The 25,574-nt window shown below is 41.4% G+C and overlaps 1 long non-coding RNA gene across 1 annotated transcript; it reads left to right on the top strand.

Annotated features, from left to right (window-relative positions):
• The first annotated feature begins 8,339 nt into the window (after positions 1-8,339).
• LOC142826549 (uncharacterized) lies at positions 8,340-17,805 on the top strand. Its single transcript, XR_012900752.2, has 3 exons — positions 8,340-8,435; positions 14,120-14,256; positions 16,558-17,805. It is a non-coding gene; the product is annotated as an uncharacterized LOC142826549 (long non-coding RNA).
• The last annotated feature ends 7,769 nt before the right edge of the window (positions 17,806-25,574 follow it).

The following is a 25,574-nucleotide window of genomic DNA, read 5'->3' as shown; positions in this document are numbered from 1 at the left end:
AATAAAGATGAATGTTAAAATTACTGTAGTGGTTCTTTTAGCCCAACTAGTAATGCTAAATAGGGATGCCACATCCATTGGAAACCAAGAGTTTAGAGTTTTACATCTTGGCCTATCAAAATGCATCAGGCTGAAACTGAAAATAAACGTTTTATACTATCATTCAATAGATATTTTCCTAGAGAAATGAAAATGATTTAAATAAATTATGAGCTACTGTCATGGAGTTAAAAATGGTACAAAATCTGGATTTGCTTGCTCTTTCCCAAGTTCTTGCTTAAGAAAATGTTTTAAATTTAAATAATTAGTCTAGGAAGCCTTTTAACTATGGTTCTTTGTGCTCATGAGCAACTGCGGCATATTTGGTTCTCTGTAAGAGGCTCCTACAGCACTGGCAGAAGTTGTAAACCATTTGTGAAAATATTTATAAGTATGGGTTTTATAGATGTGAATAGGCAGGAATATTCTGTGCATGAAATACTGACTGTGGGTCAACTATAGCAACTTATACCTTTTTCAGGCAAAACACCCATTGCTGTCAAATAGAAGTTTTGCCTGCGTATGCACTAAAACTCTGTGCCTTTTGAATTTTATTTGGAAAGGCTTATTCAGGTGATGTGCTTTTGATAGGTGTTCTGTGTGTCCTCTAACTGAGAACTATAATGCATATAGGCACAAAGTACATACTGTGGTACCTAACCAGTAACTTTCATTTTTGCTTTCATTGGGCATACAACTTTACCAAAACATTTTAAATTATATAGCACCTATGGAATTTTTATGCTTTCTAGCTTTGTTTATACAACAATTTATTGTACCAGAGGAAAATATTTAATAAAATAAGGACAAAAACAATGACAGGCATACAAATATGTCTTTAAGTGCTCTTCTTCTGGAATAGTGCTAACTTTCAGACAGGTTCATTCTTCAATGTAAGCCTCTCTTCTTTTGGGGGGGTCTGTGTATTAATTTATAAATGATGTATAATTGTTGCTCTTTTCCAGTGATGAAGCAGTATTTGGAAATTCAGATACAAGCAATTAATAAATAATAAGAGACTATAAAACTAAATATTCAATTAGGATAACAGATTGTATAAATATTATATTCTAGAACTATATAATAAATTATGCTGTGAATGTGTCAATATTATAATAAAAAAACAGGATGTCTGTTAAGCAGCTGATGATATTACGCTGGGTCCTAGACAATTATCAAGACAAGTCCTCTGAAACCTCTTTGATAATGGTAATTATCTTTTTAGAACTACTACGTGCAATTTATTAAACATTTGTCCTTTCTTGTACCAACATTTTAAAGAGCCCTCATGAAGGAAATCTTAAGATCAAGAAATTCCTAAGGATATGTCCACACTGCACAGTTATTTCAGAATAAGCTATTCTGGAATGTTGTTGTGAAATAGCTTATTTTGAAATAGAATGTCTATACTGCAGGGAAGCCTCAAAATTAGTACGAGGCAGGCTTTCCTAATGTAGACGTGCTATGTCGATTTAGAGCCCCAGGAGGTATAACTTAGAATGGCCCTGGTGAGGGGCTATTTCAAAACAGCAGAAGCAGTGCGTCTACACACACCTTATTTTGAAATAGCTATTTCGGAATAGGCATTATTCTTCATAGAATGAGGTTTACAGAAGTCGGAATAAGCCATCCATTATTTCAAAATTATTTCAAAATAATGAAATTGCTGTGTAGATGCTTGCATAGTTATTTTGAAATAACGGTCATTATTCCAAATCTCTTTGCTGTGTAGAGGGTATGTCTACACTACAAAGTTAATTCAAACTAACAGCCGATTGTTTGAATTAACTTTCATAGGGGCTACTCATGCAAACCTCTATTGTGAATTTAATTTAATTCAAAATAGCAGAGCGCTTAATTCGAACTAGGTAAACCTCATTCTACAAGGAGTAATGCCTAGTTCGAATTAGGTAATTCAAATTAAGGGCTGTGTAGCCACTTAATTCGAACTAGTGGGAGGCTAGCCCTTCCCAGGTTGCCCTGGTGGCCACTCTAGGCCAAACCAGGGAAACTCTTCTGCCCCCATTCTGGCCCTGGAGCCCTTAAAGGGGCACGGTCTGGCTACAGTACTTGTGCCAGTTGCAAGCCTGCCAGCACCCAGCCAGCAGACCCTGCACCTGGCACAACATGAGCCAGCCACCTGCTGCCACCCAGCCCTCCGCCTCTTCCCAGGACCACGTTGGCAGTTCCCAGGAGCCTGCCCGGGACCGCAAAAGGTGGACCCCGCCTGGTCTAGTGCGGAGATCGTGGACCTCATCAAGGTTTGAGGGGAGGCCTCCAGCGTCCACGATCTCCACACTAGCCACAGGAACGCGGCCATCTACAGCCGCATGACTGCCACGCTGGCTACCAGAGGCCACATGCGGATCCAGGAGCAGGTCCGCTGCAAAATAAAGGACCTGCGGCAGGCCTACCCCAGGGACTCCCAGCCAGGGGCCGACTCAGAGGCTTGCCCTCATTATTAGGCCCTGGACCACATCCTGGGGGCTCACGCAATCCATGCCCCCTGGGTGGTGATCGACCCCGGGCAGAGGGCCCTGTCCCTGACACAAAGGAGGAGGAGGAGGAGGAGGATGCTGAGAGCCAGAAGCCTGAAGAGAGCCTGCCCAGGACCCAGAACCCCCGAGGCACCCCTCAGAGCCCATCTGCTGTGTCGTCTGAGGCCAGGGCGGGATCCACATGTGAGTGCCATCATGCTCCCCTTATGTGTATGGGGGTGGGGGGAGAGGGAGCCCAGGGACTGTGCACCTGGGCCTTGCCCACCATGGAGCAGCAGCTGGGTGTCATGCAGGGGCCCTGGCCCGTTCCCCAAACACTGACCTCACCCTGAAAAGGGGGGCTGGGTTTCAGCCACTGTGTCCCCAGGGAGAACTGACCACTGCTCTTGTTTCACCACAGCCGCAGCACCTGGGACTGCAGGGTGCACCACCCTGCCTGCAACAGCCATCCGTACCCGGGCCAGCAGGCGCACCAGAAACCTGGAGGACTACCAGTGGCAGCACCTGCGGCTACTGGAGCACCAGCTCCGCACCCAGTACCACTGGGTCCTGGAGGACCTGCGGCTGTGGCAGCTGAGCTTGGAGGCGCTGGAGGAGCAGGTCTGTGCCCTCAGAGGTCACCTCCAGACCCTGGTGGACAGGTTCCTGTCTCCTCCTGCTCCAGCCCCTGTGGCTGCCCCAGATCTCACTCCTCCTCCCATCCCTGTTTCCCCTCCCACTTCCTCTGCACACCCCGTCCCTCCTGCCCCACCCTTCACACCCACTCCCCCCTGAATCCCCTGCACCCACAGTGCTGTGAGACAGGAGAGCTAGCAGGACCCCCAAGCCTGAGCTTTCCGTTCCCTTCCTCCCCCTTCCAGCTCCCTCCTCCCAGGTTTCCCCCTCCCCTCTCCCACCCTCCCTCCTCCCTCCCTCCACCCCAGTTATGTAAAATAAAAAGAGATTTTTGTTGGCAAAACAAGTGTCTTTATTTGACATTAGGAAGGGGGGTTAGGGAGGGGAAAGGGGAAGGAGAGGAGGGTGGAAGAAGGCCCCAGTGGGGCATGCAGAAAGAGTTCAGTCCTCCTCCTCCACTTGGAAGCTGTCCCGCAGGGCTTCCCGGATCTGGTCGGCCCACTGCTGGGCTTCCTGGATGGCGATGGTGCGGGGCTGCACGTACTGGCCAGCCATGCGGTCAGCCTCAGCCATCCAGTCTGTCAGGAAAGCCTCCCCCTTACGTTCGCATAAATTGTGCAGCACACAACATGCTGCCACCACGGGAGGGAGGTCAGCTTTATTGTGCTTGGCAAGGTCAAGGCGGGTGAGGAGGCATCTAAATCGGGCTTTCAGGCATCCGAAGGCCCCCTCTACCACAATGCGGGCCCTGGTGAGCCTGGCATTGAAGCCTGTCATTGAAGGTTGAGGTGCCCCGTGTACGGCTTCATCAGCCAGTGCTGTAGGGGGCAGTCCGCATCCCCCACCAAGCAGACGGACATGTCCACGTCCCCAACCCTGATGTGGCGGTCGGGGAAGAAGGTCCCAGCATGCAGCCTCTGGCACACGGAGGAGTTGCGGAACATGCTGAGGTCATGTGCCTAGCTGGACCAGCCCACATTAATGTCCATGAACTGGCCCCGGTGGTCAGACACAGCCTGCAGGAGGACAGAGAAGTAGCCCTTGCGGTTGATGTACTGGGAGGCTGGTGTTCCGGGGCAAGGATAGGGAAGTGTGTCCCGTCGATGCCCCCCCCCGCAGTTGGGGAAGCTGAGGGTGCTGAACCCCTGAATGACCTTGCACTTTGTAGTTTATATTTCATCCCATTTTTATTACTCTAGTTAGCCAGGTCATACAAATCTTCTTATATGGTGCTTCAATCTTCTTTTCTATTGATAATACCTCCCAACTTTGTGTCAAATGTTATTAGCACACTCCCACTTTTGTGCCATGGTCATTAATGATTGATTAAAAGGCCAATCCTTGTGGAACTTCACTAATAACTTCCTTTTGTTCACCTTCCAGTATGACCCCTATTAAGTAGTTCTTCATCCACCTTCTGATTCTGATATTAGTCTCTATTGTCTCCAATTTAATAATTTCCCAGATGAAACTGTATCAAATGGTTTACTTAAATCCTGGTATATTAGATGTATTGCTTTTTCTTTTGTATGGAAAATTAGTTATTTTCTAAAGAAAAAAAATCAAGTTGGTCTAGCATGATCTAGCTTTTCTTAAAGCATTTTGTATTTTCACTCCAGTTACCATAGGGCTTTAATTCTCACTTTCAAAAAATTAATTATAAGATTTTGCATAAATTCACATATAACTAATGGGCCTGATCACTTTTTCTTCTGAGATCACTCCTCCCCTTCCCCCCGCCCCTTCTTAAATATAGGTACAACTAGAAGACTCAACAGGCATTGCTCAGGTCCTTCAGGCAGGGAGCTGAAAGTGTAGGGTGTGTAGGAATACCCTAGGCAGGAGATTAGAGATGTACTGGGACTTGAGACAGGAGGCTGGAGGTGGGGTGTGTGTGCAGGAGTAAGGTTTGGGATAAAAAGAGGCTCAAGGCAGGAGGTGGTGGGTATAGGAGTCAGAGCAGGAAGTGGGGGGTTAGGACATGGGGTGAAAGTGCAGGAGTCAAGGCAAAGGGTTGGGAGGTATGGAAGGCTCAGGGAAGAGGGTGAGGGAGTTTAGGGGAGGATGTGGGGTTGCCTGCTGGCTTGTCCCTAGGGCCGGCCTGTCATGACAGGGGCCATGCTGGCCAGCCGGCAGCTGCTTCCTGAGGCTGGGGCAATTGCTGCTTCTTGTGGTCATTTTGAGGTATAACTATCCCACCCATGCTTACTACCCCCTGTGGTCATTCATGAGTACAACTGTCCCTGCTATCACACTCCTCCCTTTCCTCTTGATGAGATACAATTGCATTCCACACACATCCCATTGTACTGGAAAAACCAAACCCTGACCTTGCTTTAAGTTATGGTAATAGGAACCTGCATACCAAATTTGGTGGTTCAAGTTTTTATCACTTTAGGAGCAGTTATTGAACAAACAGACTCACAGACCAACAGACTGACAGATGGACACACAGACAGATGCACAAACTCTCTCAAATGTATAGCAGTTATTTTTCAATTCTCCAATCATAAGGTACTACCCCCAAATTTATGGAGTCATTAAAAATCCTTGATATTGGGCTTGCAATTTCATATGCCTGTTCCTTTAACATTCTTCATCATGCATAAGATAAAATATTAGGACTACATTTAAAATAATATGGTTTCTAGGAATTCCTCAGTTCAATATATTTTAGCCTTTGTTCTCTCCTGTGGATTTGTTATTTTAAATTGCTTACTGTTTTTGAGTAGTCTTGGAATTATATGATTTGTAAATGATTTTTGCTCCTCTTTAAATGTGTTAAACATAAAAAGAAAACAGAGAAAGCTTGTTAACAATCTCTCACAGGTTCTGTTAATCTGTTTAGAGACTTTTAAGTATGTTCATACAAGTATTTTTGTACTGCAGTAAAATGTAAAAATTATTAAACCCTGGGAGGAAGTGAGAAACATTAAGCATTATTAAATTCTGCATTTTTAGATACACAAAGTAGATGAGCGCTAGCTACAATATATAGCACAGGTATTTCTGTAATGGATACATTTAAAACAATCTGTAGGTTTCACTGACCAGCAAACTCAGACATTCCCCTCTATCTGTAGTCTTCAAACTTAACAAACTTGTAATTAGAGAAGTGTTCCAACAAGACTGCATAATCAAATATCCCAAACATTGAGGGATACAGCACAGAGGAGACACTGTGAAAGCTGTGAAGGAAGGTATAGTAGTGAGTTATTTTAGAATCTAAACATACATCTGTATCTGAATTTCACTTATGGGCTTTATTTCTACATGGGCTCAACCAAACAAAAAAAAACACACATGGATTTAAACACTCCCAGATTTTTGGGAGGGTTATGTTCAAAATCCACATCTAAATTTTGCAGCTTGAGATCATTTACATACTAGGGCTTTGTTTACACTGCCAATGAACAACACAATTTAGTCATTCACTAGTGCTTTAAAAAGCCCTTCCTCCTCCCCCAGACAGAAGTGATGCTCTACCAGGCAGCAGTGTAGATGGCTCGCTCCTGTTGACAATCAAGCCCTCCTTGGAGGGGGTGCAAGTATTTTGTCTGCAAAAGTTCCAACAGTCAGCATTCACATTGCTAGACTTCCAGTGACATAGCCGTGTCGACATGGCCATGTTGTGAAAAGCTGTGTAGTGCCAACAAAGCCTAGGAAATGTAGGGAAAATTGATGGTTCCAGACTATGACTAAATGACTTTCACATGCTGCTTGAACTACATTGTTTTTGCTTATTTTATTTTAGAATGTATTTATTTAAATAAAGCATGTCACCTTTTGAGAAGGGGACTATATAGAAGTGATAAACAAAGCAAGCCTTAAACCTAAAATCCTCTGTTACAATCTAGTGCCCTCCCAGTGTATTACAGGAATATGGCACATGAACCAATTAAAATAATGCAGTTAGGAATAATGATAATTCTGAATGATGTATTCACCCCCAATACACGTGAGCATCTGGTGTTTATTTGGATAGGGTTTTTATTCCTAGTTCTGAGATATTTAAACAGATAAACATCTTTCCCCTTAAAGACTATAAAATGGGAAGCATTAACAAGGGAAGAGTGTCTGTGAGTGTGTGGATGTGTGTGTATATATAGATATAGATATAGATATCACAGATTGTCAGTTAAAGCAGAAATTGGAGAGAGCTGCAAAACTTGTTTGCATGCTTTCCTGAAAATGCTAAGACTCTGTATGGAAGAAGAGGACAGTAAATTATATGACTATATATTGATGGTAAAAATGAGAATCCTGATGATTTTGGGAAGAAAGTGGGACTCTTGTCAAAGAGGAGCTGACTGGTAAGGTTTCTCTTAGAGGTTCAAGTGAATTGAACTACAGAAGTTGGTTCAGTTCCATCCCATGCAAAATAAGCTTCAGTGTCACTCAGAGAGTGCTTTTGTGATCTAAACCAGTGTTTCTCAGCCAGTGGTATGAGTACCTTCAGGGGTACTCGAGAGAAGTCTGGGGATACATTAACGCAACTGAAATTTGGAGAAAACTGAATTTTGGTTTTAAGTTTTACTGCGCATTATTATTTTTGTACTTTTTGCACCCAAACATTTCATCGCCAGCTCAGCTATGATTAAGTTGTTTAAGCAAACGTATTGCAAAGGTAGAAACAAAATGTGTGTCTGAAAACTGTAGGTAGTGGGGGTACTTATAATGTTTTTAAAAGGGGTAGTTATAAGTTTTTTTTAAAAAAAGAGGTACTTTATAAAAAAAAAAGGTTGAGAAACACTTATCTAAACCCATCAAGGGTCAGACAGCCCTAAAATGGAGATTCATAGACAAGAGGCACCTCTTTGGGTATGTCTTCAAAGAAGAAAAAAAAGGGGGTTCCTGTGTTAGCTAGCTTGGGTTAAAGAAATAATGACAACATGGCAACTTCTTGTGTTTGTAGCTCAGATTAAAGTTTATGGAGAAGCTGGGGTTGACCTCAGATTGCTAACACTTAGAAATGGAATTGTCACATCACCACCATTGTATTAACTCAAGTTAGCTAACACCAGCTAAAAATGCAATTTTTTTACAGTGAAAACTTGCCCTTTGAGTTCAGTTTAATGCCATAGGCAATAGGACTGAATCAGGGTCAACGTCCAACTGTGAGAGAGCCTGTTTGGTTTGTTATTTCATCATTGTCCTTTTTCAGCATATTCTGTCACATTATAAATTGTTCTTGCATACAGTGTGTTCAGTGGTGTCTGGCAAAACCACAGGTGTCCACACACCCAGAGCACTAAACTCCTGTCTCCTGCTATTTGCTGACAGGTTGGTTTTAATACTCAGGGGTATTTTGACTGTGTTTACAGATAGCCAGACAGGTGAGGTATTTTGTTCAGTACCCTCCCTGAATACTCAGAAAGAATGTATGTGGGTTTTGGAGGTTTTTTCTGACATACATTTTTTTACTCTTGCCTGGTATGGCTTAGCTTTTCTTGGAAACTGTAGAAAATAGAATTCAAGAGTGAAAGCAAAATTCATCTAAAAAGGGAAAGGCAAGATGTTTATGAGTATGCTACCTATGTTGTACTGTATTTTAGAAGGCTCTTTGCAAAATTGTTAGTTTACAAAAACTAAATAGAGGACAGTTTCTTAATATCTTAATCACATTTTTAGAAGTAGCTCTTTCATTGGACTTGTTCTGAAATCCTTTTATAATTAGCCTTTATAGCTAGCAAAGATGACTAATCCACTTATCATTATGCTTACCTATTTTTATGCTGTAAGTATTAAGTATATAATGAATATTGGAGAATCTATAATAAGGTCTCTTTGAAGTTATTGTGCTCTGTGGCATCTCTGCAATAAACCAGAATGGTGGAGAGTTTGGTTAGGCCAACATATATTTCTCTTTGATATGAACAAGATAATGGTAAGTATATCTGTACTAGCCTGGCTTACTCTACCATTTGACAAAACAAACCATGTACTGTATACAAAAATCTAGCTACAATTTAAGGTAATGCAACTTAATTGAAAACTGTAAACTACAGAAAAAAAATAAAAAACCCAGCACAGACATTGCCAAGATGTAGCATGTCTAGGCATAGAAATCATCCATTTATATCTGTACTTCCCAAGAAATTATGAAATTAAAGTTTTAGGTTCACTGTGAAATTGGCAGAAGTTTGAAGGCAGGAGGGTTTTAGAGGATTGGTTTTTTTTTTTGCTTGTTTGTTAAAAAAAAAAAACAGTTTTCCTCTTCTGCATGAGAGAGAGTAGGGGCCATATTTTCAAAAGAGTCTGGTACCCACAGTTGTGTCCAGATTTTCAGCTCCCAGTTAGGTACCCAAATAAGTGTCCAAAACTTAAAAAGTTCCCAACATGTTGATTTCAGAACTCTTCCCCCCCCCCCCCGCATATTGACCATGAGTGTCTTAAAAGGAACTTCTAAGTGCTGGACACTTCTGAAAATCTGGCTCAAGATGAATAAGAACTGAATTCCATATCCCTAAGCATGTGTGATGGTATTATAAGCACCATCTGACCACTGCTTAGGACATGGCAAATCTCATGATATTTTTCTAAAAAGCCCCAGCTCCTGGAATCATGCATCTGAGATTTTTTTTTCAAGTCCACTAGGAGGTTATGCCCTCCTGCTCACTACACTCACCAGCCCTCCTCTGTCTTGGGGAAAGCAGCCCCAGCTATCCCCCTGGTTGCCAGGGAAGGCCGGGCCAAAGTGTGGCCAAATCTTTGCCTACACATCACAAAACCGAAAAAGAAACAAATGCTAGGTGTGAAATCCTGGAACCACAGAAACTCAACAGAGTAGGGATGGGTTATGGCCATCGGCCAATGATAGCAAACAAAAGAGATGAAGTAGGCTTCACTGTGTATTAATTTACCAGCAGCCTCATGCTTCCTCAGTCCTGTCCAAAGTGAAATCAGCTCCTAGCTGCAACAAGTTGTGTGAGGCTTGATTAATTAATTTTGTATTTTAAAATGCTTTTAGGTCATCTGATGAAAGGTATCAGAGAAATGCAAAAATAATGAGGAGTCCTGTGGCAGCTTAGAGACTAACAGATTTATTAGGGCATAAACTTTTGTGGGTAAAACCCACTTCATCAGATTTATCAGGGTATAAGCTTTCATGGGTAAAACACACTTCATCAGTTTAATCTGATGAAGTGGGTTTTATCCACAAAAACTATCTGTGAGGGTACGTCTAGACTTCATGCCTCTGTCGCCAGATTACTTAAATCGCCGCTTCATTTTCCTATGCCCGGTAGCCTAATCTACATGCCTCTGACGACAGAGGCATGTAGTCTAGACGTACCCTGAGTATCTGAGCCCTGGTGTACAATAGGGAAATATTTTGAAATAACCGTCCTTATTGCGAAATAATAAGCGGAGTGTCCACAGTACCAAGCCCATTATTTTGCAATAATGGTTTAGTTATTTCAAAATAATAACTCCTGCTTTTCTCAGGGAATAATGCTTATTTCAAAATTGTTATTTTGAAATAGCATTAGTATGGACACTCTGCTGCTGCTATTTCAAAATAACTTTTCCCCACACTAATTCAAACTAATTACTCCCCAGTGCTTCCTGGAACTCTAAGTAGAGGTAGCTCATCCACAATAACGGAGCCTGTCTTGGACTAATTTTGAGGCTTCCCCATTGTGGGGACACGCAATTTTGATTTTGTTATTTTGGGAGTTGTTTTGAAATAGTTTCCTAGTGTAGACATGCTGTAAGGTGCCACAGGGACTTCTTGTTTTTGCATATACAGACTAACATGGCTACCCCATGAGAGAAATGCAAGAAATTAGTATCGGTGGTAAATTGTGCCCACAATAACTGATGGAGCTGCAGCTAGCAGTCTCTCTGCTGACCTCATTGCATCTTGATCATATTATTTTCACTGGGAAAAAGACTAGAGAGACACTATAGCCAGAGGTGTCTCAGAGAATCATTTTATTGGAATAAGGGAAGTTGGAAGACAGGCGAAAAGAAGAATTGGGACACTTGACAATCTCTGGCCAGAATGAGAGAAAAAAGTATTTATCCCTCTATCATGTCTTTACTGGGCTTTTCACTTATCCTTAAATTTAGGGCCCAGTTTGCACTACAAAGTTTTTCTGGCATAGCTGCACCAGTTAGGAATGTCACTTGGGTAGATGCTACTCAGACTGTCAAGAGTTTCTTAGCTGGTGCAGCTTTTGTTTTGATAGGTGATGTAACTCCACCAGCAAAATAACTTTTTCCAGTATATGTGGTGTCTATCCTAAGGACTTTGCCAAATATTTTGCTTTGACTTTTTTCGAACTGAAACATTTTGATTATCTTTTTGGTTCAAAACAACTTTTCATTTCCCAGATTTCTGTTAATTTTATTTTTTCATCAAACTGAAATATATTGGATCAATTTAAATGTTTAGTTCAATCTGATATGATGTTTTCCACTTTTGTTACCAAAAATGTTGGTTTGACCCACAGTGATTTTTTTCAATTTCTTTTCAGAATAACCAGCGAACTGCAAAATCTATTATTCACAAAGCTCTTCCTATAGCCTGGTTTATCCATTGACTCCATTCCCCCTGCATTCAACCCTACCCATCCAATATGCAGGGGGGCTGTCCCAATTTAGAACCCCCATGAAATAGGCTTACAGAAGCTTGTACTTGTACTTCTGTTCTGTAACATCTGTGATTCTGCAATGACATGGTCAGCAATATGCTAGTAGCAGACCTTTGTTCTCCATCCTCCAGGAGACCAGAGCAGCTTCAGCCCCACCAGACCAATAGTCCCTCAGCTGCAAAAGGTGGAACTGCAACCCACAGAACACAAGCCACACCTACTCATTTGTGACATTAGTGAGCCTCATTTTTCTCCAGTGATCAGCCATCTCTGATTATTACTACTATAGTCTTCAAAATAACAATAGTACCTTCAGTTTTACCTTGCTATTTTATCTAACTGAATACTAGTTTTCAGTTATGAGCAAAGATTAATTGCTTTTCATCAAAGAGATGTGTGCAGCTTTGGGCACGTTTGTCTTGATTTTCATTCATCGCAGATGAAACATTTAAATTGCTGATAACAGAACACATCCACCAATCTATTTTGCTACAACATACTTTAAAATTGGGTTGGCTTGTCCCAGCAGGTACAGCAAAGGAATGACTATTGTAGGGATTCAGAAGCATTAGACAGGATATGAAACAGAAGAACATATATATTAGAAGGGAGTCAGATTTGTTTTTTCTTTTCCTGTCAAACCCTTCAAATCCTTTTCAGGTAATCCTAGAGTTTTTAATAAGCTCTATTGATTTAGGGAATGACTCACACTTGGCCCATACATTACGGGATGATGTTTAAAATGCAATCACCATACTCAAATGGTTTATTTCACAACATCTCACATCTTAGAGGTAAAAGAACTGTAACTTGAATCATAATGCAATGATGATTGATGTTTTTCATCAACACCCAATTATCATTCCATCATGGCACAAGACTTTAAAGCACTGCTGGATGAGCCAAGTAAAACACTGGTGAGCATCTGAAAATCCAGACTTTCACTCTTGCAAAATGATTTATAGATGGTAACTGCATTTATTATCTTTCAACATGTTGGGTCATGTCAGTAGTACACAGAAACACAAAGATATTTCATCTGATACTCAATTTAGCTACATTCACTAATTTTAGTCTAAGAAAAATATATAAAAGAGGAGTTCTCTTTTGTGCACTTTATTTAAAGATAAAAGTTGAATGTATACTCTTTTTAATATTTATGGTCCCCATTCCATGATGTGCTCTCAATTCCAATTGATTTCATTTAATTCCCATTATAGCTGGTGCTCAACACTTCACAAGGATTAGCCCCATAAGTAACAGAGATATTTCAAAATTAAATTATTATAACAGACATACATCTCAAACAAACAAACTCGCCTCTTGGCTAATTTAAACTAGCTAGTGAAGTATGTTAAAAGAGATGTCTCCTGTCATGTTCCATTGAGCCTTACGGCATGACTAAACATGCCTTAGAAAGGAAGGGAGTTAAGATGACAGAATAAGGCTTTTTGTTAACATGGCACAGGATTAGCCACAAAGTAAAGGGAAGTTTCACTAGAAATAAGTTCAAGTGGTTTAAAAATGCAGATACTTCAAAACCAGTGTTATTAAATGTACAGGTAGTTCTGGAAGATTTAGGTGCCTCTAACAGTGAAGATTTTGCTCCACAATCTGTTAATCATGGAGAATCATTCCTTATTTGTATAGCAAATGTTACTAACCTACACTTACAGCAAATAGTACCCGTTATCTAACAAATTGCAAAATAACTTTTAAATATTTACAAAGGGGCAATTACTTCATACTTTGCTGAAATGATGTGAGATGTGCAATAGCAGCTGTTTAATAGTATACAGAAACTCTATACACCAGTTTAGGAAAAAAACTGAAGAATGTCATGTCCATTTGAAAGCTGAGGAGCATGTTAGATAGGCAGGATTTAATTACCAAAAATTGAAATTGACCAGGATATATCCTCACTGCTGCAGAACTAATTGTAGTTTTAATTAGTACAAATAGCTGAGATTTCAGTTTTACATCTCAGCAGATTGAAAAGGTGTTTTTTAAACAAAAAGTGATCTCTTTTGAAGATAAATATTTTCAAAGACAATTATTGCTTTATTTAAAATGTGCCAGTTCCCATCAACAAAAACTTTTTTTTCTTTTCAAAAGCTTTGTGTGGAAACAAAAAGTTTAGTCTTCAAAAACAAACAATTTACTCATTTTTTTTAACTGGAGGAAGCATGCATCTTTTTTTATTAATAAATGTTCACTTTGCAACCAGCTGTATTCAGAGGAAATAATTCTCCCTCTTGTGTCACTAGCAACACTTTCATTCTGAGATCTGATGAGCTCAGGGACAAGTGGAATGCCTGCAGCCATACCTGTAGGAGTACTGTCCCTAATTATTTGTCCATATCTTTGCAGCATCTAAAACCCTGATACATGGTACAATGTCAGTCTTATACGTTCTGATTTTTGGAGGCTGTCATTCAAAAAATGACACAGAGATATGCAGCAAATCCACTTCCATGGGTGGCGTGTCATTCTTGGCAAGTGGTAAGGTAAGATTTTAATTCTAGGCCAGCTCTGTTCTGATTTATGTTTCAGTTGTGTGTGCTAGTCTTTTAATTGAAGAAGATTAGAGCTGGGGAAAGTAGAAGAAACAAAGTTAGGCTCTTAAATTCTGGCTTTGAATTTTAGGAAAATCAAAGGGAATACAAAATTAATTCAATTGGCAACTTCTAAGTTTTCTTCACAGTGCTATTTACCTTTACTCCATTTCCACTTAAAAGAATAGAAAAGTACCCCTTCAGAAATTAACTGAAATACATACTGTAATAATGTATGAGTATATTCCTTGTGATACTTCAGTGTTAGCATATCAAGTTACCTTTACATTAGCTCCCTCAAAAATTAGTTTCAATTGCCACCCTGTAGCTCAGCTAAGATTATGTGTAGCTCTCTAATAGCTGCTTTTGATAAACATATGAAAGAATTACATCTGCTGGTTTGAGCTGTCAAATGAATGTTTATCCATTTTATGTAATAGATTTCCAGGTACACGAAGGCTTCCTTATACTACTCTGGCAACATAAAAGGGCACTAAATTAGGTGTAAATATAGTTTACTTTAAAACCCTTTACAGGTGCAATGTGGAGAGCAGTGTTAGTGGATACAAGAATCTGCCCATATATATCATACTTTCATGGTGGTATAAGCCTGGCTGATTTTGTTAATCAAATTAAATTCAAATGCAATCATATATTGGAACAAACATACATAAAAAATAGGGCTTTATGACTCCATACCATTGACATATGTGCATTACCAGGTATATAGTCCCACTGTAATCCTTAGAAAGAGCTACCGTGCTACCTAGGCTATATCTCATCATTAGCCACCAATTACAGATTCACAGCAGGATGCTTAAATACTTTGTATTCTGCCATTCTGTTGCTTGCAGTGCATTGGGCTTATTTTAAACTGAACAATTCAATGTCAGAGTGCATTTTGTGCTCTACTGCAAACCTGTGTTGCAACCATTCTACGGCTTCAGGGGGTATCCGAGTTAGTCTATACAGGATAAACTTAAAAAACAACAAATGGTCTAGTAGCACTTTATAGACTAACAAAACATGTAGATGGTATCATGAGCTTTTGTGTGCACAGCCCGCTTTTTCAGATGACTAGAGTTTTGAGTTTAGGATGTGCAGACCCAAAATAAATAGGGGAGAAGGGAGAGGCAGGAGGGAAAAAAGAGAGGTGCGGGAAACAAGGAGCAGAGAGTATGAAAATATCAAAGGGAAAAACAAGTAGGCAGGACTGGAACCTTCATTGAATATTCGGTTGATAATGTCCCAGCCATCCCTTATCTCAATTGTGGCCATCAGCATCAGAATTGAACTTGTGGGTGAATTATAATTCCAACACCTCTCTGTGTATTTGACTAGTTGAACTGGTTTGTGACAAGACAATTCTATGCTTAGCCTCAGATTATTTTGTCCAGATTTAGTGTCTTGTTATTCTCACTATGAAGATATAATTGACCTCAGGTACTATTTAAGGGCAAAATAGGTACACTGGGAATAGAAGGTAGACTGGGAAGAGCTATCCCAACATTACTGCACAAGGAGCAGTGGATCTTCAGTAGAAGTGGGGAGCAGCACAAGGCCCTGACTCTGTGACACCTCCCTTTCTTTGGCCACATCTCCATACCTCCTCTTTCTTCGAAGACTCTGTTCTCTGGCCAGGCTGCAAGCCAGATCCAGGCACTGGTAAGAGTCACCCAGGGAGCTTTGACTGCTGGGGGAAATCCCCAAACCCTCCACTTTCCTTGGGTAGGGGCCTGAGAGGTCCACGAACAGCCCCTGTCTCAGGTCTGCACCCTCCAGGATGTGTCACCTCCACCATATGGTGGGTTTGGGGCTCCCCACTGCAAAGGCAGGGGACTGGACTCGATGACCTCTCAAGGTCCCTTCCAGTCCTAGTATTCTATGATTCTATGAAATTGGGCTCCCTGGATGATAGCCTGGCTCTGGCTTCTGCCTTGGTCAATGGGTCAGGGCCACGGAGGGAAGAGAAAGAGCAAATATTGAGGACAATGAGAAGGGCCAGCCCCAGGATGAGGCTGGCACTGAAGGCAAGGCTATCCACTTGGGTGAATAGAGGACAAAAGAGATCAGCCAACCTTCACACTTCTCTTTCTTCAGCAGGGCTGCCTGTGTTCAAGAACATGGTGATCAAGTGAGTGTCAGGTCAATTTAGGTCCTTATCCAGTCCCTCTGCTCTTACATCCAGAAGTTATAGGGGAATATTGTAGGGTCTTGGTGTCTTCCATTGCTTGCTATATCTTGTGTTCACAGGTGTTGTGACCCGATGCCTTGACTGAGTTGATGAGTATATCTTTTGTGTCCGCTGTACTCTCCTACACTGCTGGACTCCATGCCAGCCATTTGGTGCAGAACTCAGATCACTGGAAGCAACTGGAGAGCTGCACTACAGACCGTGCTTAGAGCTACTGAAGATTCTATTCAGCTGGTAGCTGTAACCTGTTTGCCAGTGGTGGGATCAAGCCCTTATTTCTAAAAGGGCCTATACCCCAAGTGGTTTTCCCAGCTAGGTCCAACCATCACCCCTCTTAGCTTAGCCTTATTTTTGTTTTAAATGAAGGTGGTGAGCAGACGAGACCTAACTTTCCTGTAGGTCTGATAACATTTCCTTGGAATTACTCAAGTATATCAACAAGAGGGAAACCTCTCACCTTTAGATCACCATAGTTTGGGCCAGTTTCTGGAGCAGAGTATAGAGCCATGGGGCAGTTAATGTAACTTGCAGTCAGATTTCTATACAGAAATTGGATATGACAGCCTGAATAAATGCATTGTGCACTCAGAGGAATGCACAGCTCAGCAGTGGAAGGCTGTTTCATGGTTGCTACTATAGATGTGACCTAGTGCTCCATCCTAACGTCCAATTTGGACCACTAAATTCATATTGTGTCCCATCCCACAGCTGTATGCCCCCTTCACCAGAGGTGGGGAACCTTAGGCCAGGCCTGGCTCACCTGGGTCTGCTCCTGAGGCTCAACATTGGGGAGCCCATGATAGCACTCCAGTCCCTCTGCCACCTACCTGCAGGGCTGGTGCACATAAAATCTATTAGCCTGCCCCCACCCCCATAAACTCTGGTGTTCAAGGGCAATGTGGAGAGTTGTCTTTGTGCTTGTCAGTCACAGGCTTCTCGCTTGCATGCAACCCCCAACAGAAGGTTCCCCACCCCCTCCCTACACCATTCCTCCACTCATACACAGTTCCTCAGTCCCTGTTTATACAATACAGGATCTGAGGTGAAATCTGAGAGCATTCACTCACTGTACCACCTAGGAAATATCTCCAAAAAATAAAATTAGTACAACAGATATGAAAAGCAGTTGTTATGCTGGTATGCCAGTTTTTTTCCACTGCAATTTCCTAAGATTATTTAGTTTGTAATTTATGCATGGTAATCAACATTAAATTAAATATCCTTATTGCCCAATTACATGTACGTACTCTAATTATGTAATTAAGATGTGCAATTATGGAATTGGAAAGTGTCATTATTTAGTAAACAGTTTTACACAACTTACTTTTACTTTTTAAAACTCACTTTTAGAAAAAGATAAATTACCACACCAGACATGCTACATCAATGGTTCTTAAACTTTCAGGCCCACAGCCCTCCACACTCAATGCAGACCTTTCTGCGACCACCAGCTAGCCACTCATGATGACAAATTGGGTGTAGAATGGGGTGGGAGTATGAGTGCCTGGGAGGGAGAGAGGTTGGCTGCAGGAGTGGGGGAGGGGTCAGAGTGGAAGGAAAGGTGCAGAAACAAGCTAGAAGTGTGGTGTCTGGGCATGAGGGGAATGGGAGGCACTTGTCTGGCTCTGTGCCTCCTGCCACTCCCAGGAACTGCCCCTTCCCATTACTCCCATTGGCTGATTCCCACCAATGGGAACAGTGGGAAAAACCTCTAGATGAGCAGTTTCCTGTGCTGCTCAAGGAACCACTTCCTTTCCCTGCAAACCAGTTTTCGCCCACAAGGCTCACCTCTTTTCCTTGCCCCTAGTGGCACTCCACTGGCGCTGGCCACTGGTGCTCCAACTTCATGTGGGGGGCAGGCCTGGAGCACCAGTACAGGCTCCCTGCTCCAGGGTAGAGGGGCGGAATGAGCTCCAAGCCCATCGCCCACCTGCAAGAGGATCACGGACCACTAGTCTGCCATGGACCACACTTTGAGAACCACTATGTGACATGATAGGAATATTAGTTAAAATTATTCTATAATCCATATGCATAAGGAAACAGAGTTAGGAATGCACATTTGAACATATCTTAATTTTTTTTAGTACTCTAACAATTGCAATTTTCATGTTGTTTTAACATGGGGTTTTGGTTGCTTATTTTCAAATGGTCTTTCCTGCTTTTTGTTGTTTGATTTGTTGGTGGGAAGTGTTTGGGTTTTTTTGGGGGGGGGATGGTTTGTTTGTTTGTTTGTTTGTTTGTTTGTTTGTTTGTTTGTTTGTTTTTGGAGGGGGGAATAAAAAAGAGAAGAAATTCCATAATCCTGAACTATATGACTAGACAATAGTGCCACAAAAGCACATTCCACACCTCACTCCTGTAGTCTGAAATATATAGTTTTCATGACATGGATCCTTTTCTTGGAGGTGAAATTCACTTTATGCAGAGGGCTAATGCAATGGCCGACATGAGATATAAATTGTGATAAGCCTTCCACTAACCCTCTTGCATAGATGAATTCCATCTTGGGTGCATAGAACCATTGAAGTCAATGCACATGGAGTGCTTCAAGGTTGATATGAATCATATGATTGGAAGGGATCTTGAAAGGTCATCTGGGTCCAGTCCCTGCACTCATGGTAATCCTCTGTTATCTGAACTACCCCTGACAGTGGTGTTTTTGTCTAATCTGCTCTTAAAAATTTCCAGTGATGGATATTCCATTGCCTCCCTAGGCAATTTATGCCAGTGCTTAACCACCTTGACAGTTAGGAAGCTTTTTCCTAATTTCCAATCTAAATCTCCCCTGCTACAATTCAGTCCCATTGGTTCTTGTCCTATACTCAGTTTAAAAAGAAAACTAATTTTCTCCCTTCTCCCTGTAACGACCTTTTGTGCACTTGAAAAATGTTATTATATCCTCTCTGTCTTCTCCTCTCCACACTAAACAAACCCATTTTTTTCAGTCTTCCCTCAAAGGGCATGTTTTCTAGACCTTTAATTATTTTTGTTGCTCTTCTCTGCATTTTTTTAGAATTTCTTCACATTTTTCTAAGATGTGGCATCCAGTACTGGACAGAATATTACAGTTGAGGCCACATCACCATGGAGTAGAGCAGAAGAATTACTTCTAGTTTCTTACTTACTTCACTTCTCCTAATACATCCCAGAGCAATATTTGGTGGTTTTATATCAACATTACACTCTTGACTTCTATTTAGATTGTGATCTTCTATGACTCCCAAATCCATTTCTGCTGTTCTCCTTCCTAGAATGCCATTTCCCATTCTTTATGTGTGAATAAGTAGAATACTTTGCATTTGTCCTTACTGCATTTGTCCTTATTGAATGTCATCCTGTTTACTTCAGACCATTTCTCCAGTGTGTCCACATCATTTTGAATTTTCATTCTATCCTCCAAAGCAGTGTTTCTCAACCAATGGTACGAGTACCCTCATGTGTACTCAAGAGAAGTCTGGGAGGTACATCAACACAACTGAAATTTGGAGAGAACTGAATTTTGGTTTTAAGTTTTACAGCGCTTTATCAGTTTTGTACTTTCACACCCAAATTTCAATGCCTGCCCAGCTACGATGAAGTTGTTTAAACAAATGTGTTGCAATGATAGAAAAAAAATGTGTGTGTCTAAAAACTGTAGGTACTAGGGGTACTTATATATTTTTTTTAAAAAGAGGTACTTTATAAAAAAAGGTTGAAAAACACTGCTCCAAAGAACTTGTTACACCTCAAAGCTTGGTATCATCCTCAATCTTTATAAGTATACTCTCTTTTCTATTATCTAAATCACTGATGAAGATATTGAACAGAATTTCCCCCAAAACTGATCCCTTTGGTATCCCATTCACTATACCCTTCTAGCATGACTGTGAATCATTGATAAATACTCTCTGGGAATTATTTTCCAACCAGGTATGCATCCATTTTATAGTAGTTCTGTCTAGATTGTATTTTTCTAATTTGTTTATAAGATGATCATGCAAGACAGTATCAAAAGTCTTGCTATAGTCAAGATATACAACATTTACTGCTCCCCATAGCCACAAGCTTTGTTACCCTGTCAAAGACAGCTATCAAGTTGGTTTGTCACAATTTGTTCTTGACAAATCCATACTGACTGTTACTTCTCACCTTATTATCTTCTAGAGGTTTGCAAATTGATTGTCTAATCATTTGCTCCATTATCTTTCCAGGTACAAAAGTTAAACTGACTGGTCTGTAATTCCCTGGGTTGTCTTTGTTTCCCTTTTTATTGATTGGCACTATATTTGCCCTTCTCCAGTCTTTTGGAACCTTTTCTGATTTCCATGACTTTTTAAAGATAACCACTAAAGAGTAATCACTGATGGCATATCTGTTGAAAAAATAACATAGCAGTTTACAGATTATCTAGCAAATTCTTGGAAAGCATTGGACTCTGTTTTATTATTATTATTTCAGAAGATGGAGAAATATACCACGGAAGAGTCTATTCTGGTTGAGAATTTGAAAGTGGAAGGCAGCTTAGGTAAAAGTGATCATGAAATAATAAGTGTTCATGATTCTTAGGTATGTCAGGAGGGACAACAACAAAAGAATGACTTTAAAGACACTAGACTTCAGCAAACTCAGAAAGTTGTTAGGTAAGATCCCATGCAAGCAAATCTAAGAGGAAAAACAATTGAAGACAGTTGGTAGTTTTTCAAAGAGAAATGATTAATGACAAAAGAACAAACTTCCCTTCTATGTAAGAAATATAGGAAGTATGTTGAAAGACCACCTTCACTTAACCAGGAGATGTTCAATGATCTAAAAAAAAAAAAGAGTTCTGCAAAAAATGGAAACCAACAACAAATGACAATGAATATAAAAAATAACACAAGTACATAGGGAGAAAATTAGAAAAGCCAAGACAAAAAACAAGTTCAAACTAGCTAGAGACATAAAGGCTACGTCTACACTGGCCCCTTTTCCAAAAGGGGCATGCTAATTTTCCAGGTCGTAATAGGGAAATCCGCGGGGGATTTAAAAAAAAGCCCTTTTCCGGAGGATCTCTTATTCCTACTTCAAAGTAGGAGCAAAGACGCGGAGCACGCCCGCAGCGGGACAGCCCGGGCGCGCTTGGGCTGTCCCGCTGCGGGGGTGCTCCTCGGCTTTGCTCCTGTCCCCCTGGTCTGCTGGGGGGGTGCAGCTAGTGCCCCCCCCCCAGCAGACCAGGCTTTTCTTGCCTACCCCTGGGGTAGAGCAGCTGGGGGCTGCCGGGTTGGTCCCGCAGCGCTGCTCCGGACCAACCCAGCAGCACCCCAGCTGCTCTGCCCCAGGCATCCTGATTCAGCCGCTGCTGGTCAGTTTCAGCAGCGGCGGAATCAGGACGCCTGGGGCAGAGCAGCTGGGGTGCTGCTGGGTTGCTCCAGTAGAGCCGAGGACCCGCGCTGAAACTGACCAGCGGCTGACTACAGGAAGCCCCAGGCAGAGTTGCTCTGCCCCAGGCTTCCTGGAATCACCCGCTGATCAGGTTCAGCAGCAGCTGACTTGGGGACGCCTGGGTTTCTTAAGTTGAATCTGTATATAAGTCAGAACTAGCATCCAGATTCAGCCGCGGTTGAAACTGATCAGTTTCAGCAGCGGCTGACGCCAGTTCCGACTTACATACAGATTCAACTTAAGAACAAACCTACAGTCCCTATCTTGTACGTAACCCGGGGACTGCCTGTAATAACATTGTTGATTTTACAAATATATTGGAAGCAAAAGGAACACCAATAACAGAGTAGGCCCATTATTAACTGAGAGGGAGAGGGGAAACAATAATAGAAAATCACAAGAGCCTGATGACATGCGTCCTAGAATACTCAAGGAGCTGACTGAGGAGATACATCAGCTAATTGGTAAAGGCTAATCGCTAATGGCACATCTTTTGGGAAAATAACACAGCAGGGTGCAGATTATCCAATAACTTCTTGGAATGTGTTGGAGACATTTCTTTTTTATTACAGAAGGTGGAGAAATGTACTAAGGGAGAGGCTGTTGTGGTTCAGAATATGAAAGTGGAAGGCAAAGTTGGACAAAAGTAATCATGTACAGATGTTTGAGTAGCTGAAATCCCCAATCCTGACCAAAGTCCTGTACTTTCGATGATTTTGTTAGTTACAGATGGTTGCCTCCATCTTTCTCATAACAGTCACCTACCACCTCTACCTTATGTTCAGAAGTGATGCAGGGGAAATGAGGGGGCAAGCACCTTCCAAAGCAACATGGTGGGGGGGGGGGGAAGGGCAAGAGTTCATCCACAGGAAGTAGGGACAGAGTCCCTGGGCATCTAGGAGAACTAGCAGAGGGGAGGGGGCTTGTTCAAATTCCTTCTTTCAGGTGGATGGGAACTGGGAGGCTCTTGAAGCCCAGGTGAGTACTCCAACCACTGAGCTAAAAGTTCTGAGGGAAGTCCTCCTCTTCCACGTGCCCAGATTCTTGCAAAAATGACATAAGTGCCTAACTCCAAGGAGGTTTCCCAACTATAAAACAATACCACAAACAGGATCCTCTCTGCAGCTTGGACTTAGGTGCTTATACAGGCCTGTATGCAGGGTGGGAGGTGTGAATGCACCTCCCCATGATCCTCCAAGTAAGCGAGGCTGGGGTGGAGTGTTGCCCCAGCCTCCCATGTTCCAACCGGCTGGAGTTGATTTCCCTGCTCCCTCCCACAGAAGAGGTCTGTTATATCCATGGGATGGGTGAGTCTCAGCACACATCACTCCTATCAGAATCTCCCACCAGTTACCTCAGGTGGCTCCCCTCCTAGTCTGTGAGTTACAGTCTGAGGCACCTGTGATGCTTAGTGTCATTGCACCTAACTCCATATGAACAGCCATACCTTAGACTTTAGGCAAAAATGAGCCTAGATGAGGGTCTTTTACAATACAGAAGTATTGAGCAGCCTTAAATACAGTTCTCACTTGGGAGAAAGCTATCATAATCATATCAACAGATTCATAGACTCTCGCTGTCAGGCACGTTCTCCAGTACTTTAGTCATTCATACAGTTCTTTTCTGAGCCAGCTCCAATTTTTTCAACATCCTCTTTGAAATGTGGATGCCAGAAATAAACACAGTATTCCAGTAGCAGCTGCACCAATGCCAAATACAGAGGTAATATAACAGCTCTGTTCCTAATCAGTATTCCCCTGCTTATGCATCCAAAGATCACAGTATCCCTTTTAGTCACAATGGGCATGTCTAAACTACATCCCTCTTTCGAAACAGGGATGTAAATTAGACATATCAAAATTGTAAATGAAGCCGGGATTTGAATTTCCCACACTTCATTTGCATAATGGCGGCGACGTGTTCTTTCAAAAATGGGTAATTCGAGAGTGAAACCGCCATCTAGACGTGGGTCTTTCAAAAAAACTACCCTTTTTCGAAAGATCCTGTAAACCTAATTTTTTGAGGAGTACAGGATCTTTCAAAAAAGGGTTGTTATTTTTTGAGGAGTACAGGTTCTTCCGAAAAAAGCCGGCTTCATTTGCAATTTTGATATGTCTCATTTACATCCCTCTTTCAAAAGAGGGATGTAGTCTAGACATAGCCACAGCAACACTGGGAGTTCATGTTCAGCTGATTATCCATCATGACCCACAAGTCATTTTCACTGTTTCCTGGGATAGTCTCCCCACTTGCAAGCATAGCCTTCATTCTTTGTTCCTTGATTTATGACCTTGTTATACTGAAACACATATTGTTTGTTTGTATGTTGCTTACCAAGCTATCCAGACCACTCTGTGTCAGTGACCTATCTGCTTTATTATTTACCAATCCCCTAATCTTTGGAGCATCTGCTAAATCATTGGTGATTATATACGTCCTTTTAGGTTATTGACCAAAATATTAATGGAATCAGGCCAAGATCCAGCCCCTGCAAGACCCATTAGAAACAGATCTCCTTGATGAAGATTCCTCATTTACAATTATACTTTGAGACCTCAGTTAGCCAGTTTATAATATAATCCATTTAATATGCCCTGTGTTTATTCTGCAGTGTTCTAGTTTCTTAATCAAAACTTCATGTGGTAACAAGGCAAATGCCTTACAGAAGTCTATTGCATTACATTATTTCATTTATTAACCAAATTTGTAATTTCATCAATAAATTATATCATGCTAGTTTTCAAGATCTATTTACCACAAATTCTTGCTGATTGGCATTAATGCAATTACCCTCTTTTAATTATTCGTTAAAAGTATCCCAGATCAGCCTTTCCATTATTTTGCCCATGATCAAAGACTGACAGGCCTGTAATTACTTGGGTCATCTCATTTGCCCTTTTAAAATACTTTTTTTAGCTACAATTAACTTTCTTCCAATCTTTTGGAACTTCACCAGTGTTCCAAGATGTCTTAAAAATACATTTAAAACTTCTTAATTAAGGATCCAGTGAGGACCTTAGCCACCTCTTTTAAAATCATTGAATACAAGTTATATGGACCACTTGATTTTAACCTGTCTAACTTTAGTCACTGCTGTTTAACATTGCCTTTAAAGTATTTCATCATCAACCTCAGAGGGTATGAATACTGGCTTCTTTCCAAATACCAAAGAGGAATATTTACTGATCACTTTTTGCTTTTTCTGAATTATTATGAAATACATCAAACACAAAGAAGCAATTCTTTCCTTTCTCAAAGAAACTTAGCTCTTAAACATCATGGGCTAAATTTACTTCTTTTCCTCACCTGTTTACACTCCAGATACAAGTTACAATACAATGAATTTGCCTTATTACTCTTTCTCTGAAATTGTATAGGTTCTCTCTCTGGGTACGTCTACACTAGCCCCCTAGATCGATCTAGGGAGGCTAATGAGGGTGACTGGAATTACAAATCAAGCCCGGGATTTAAATATCCCACGCTTGATTTGCATGTTCCCGGCCGGTCGCCATTTTAGAAATTGACTAGCCCAAAATAACTGCCCGCATCTACACACAGCAGTGAAACGGGATTCCGGATTAAAGCCCGTAAATCGAATTAGGTGATAAACCTCATTCCACGAGGAATCCCACCTAATTCAATTTAGGGCTTTATTCCGGAATTCCGTTTTACT

Source organism: Pelodiscus sinensis, chromosome 1 (genome assembly GCF_052426305.1).
Source record: "Pelodiscus sinensis isolate ZL-2025 chromosome 1, ASM5242630v1, whole genome shotgun sequence".
In the NCBI taxonomy this organism is placed as follows: Eukaryota; Metazoa; Chordata; order Testudines; family Trionychidae; genus Pelodiscus; species Pelodiscus sinensis.
The sequence above is the reverse complement of the archived record's forward strand: the minus strand, read 5'-3'. Positions and strand labels throughout refer to the sequence as shown.